Below are 390 nucleotides of genomic sequence, written 5' to 3'. Positions count from 1 at the left end.
CTCGGGTGGAGTCGACTCACTGATTTGGACACCTCCTCGTCGGTGGAGGCTGCAGGACACCGCCCTGCTGGAGTACATCGACTTGCTCGAGACCAACCTTCTGGGTGACGACCTGCGACAGGAGGGCCTGATGGAGGATGACGTGCTGGAGGACGCCACCCTCTTCGAGGGCGACCATCTAGAGAGCGACCTGCTCTGGAGGACGATCTGCTGTAGGATGACCTGCTCTGGAGGACGATCTGCTGTAGGATGACCTGCTAGAAGACGATTTGTTAAAGGATGACCAGCTGAAAAGACAACCTGCTGTAGGATAACCTGCTGGAGGATGACGTGCTCGAGGGCGACCCTCTGGAAGACGACCTGTTGGAGGACGCCGCACTGCTGGGGCTG

This window comes from Frankliniella occidentalis, unplaced genomic scaffold, assembly GCF_000697945.3.
Source record: "Frankliniella occidentalis isolate FOCC.00 unplaced genomic scaffold, Focc_3.1 Scaffold9, whole genome shotgun sequence".
Classification (NCBI taxonomy): Eukaryota; Metazoa; Arthropoda; class Insecta; order Thysanoptera; family Thripidae; genus Frankliniella; species Frankliniella occidentalis.
This window is presented reverse-complemented; position numbering follows the sequence as displayed.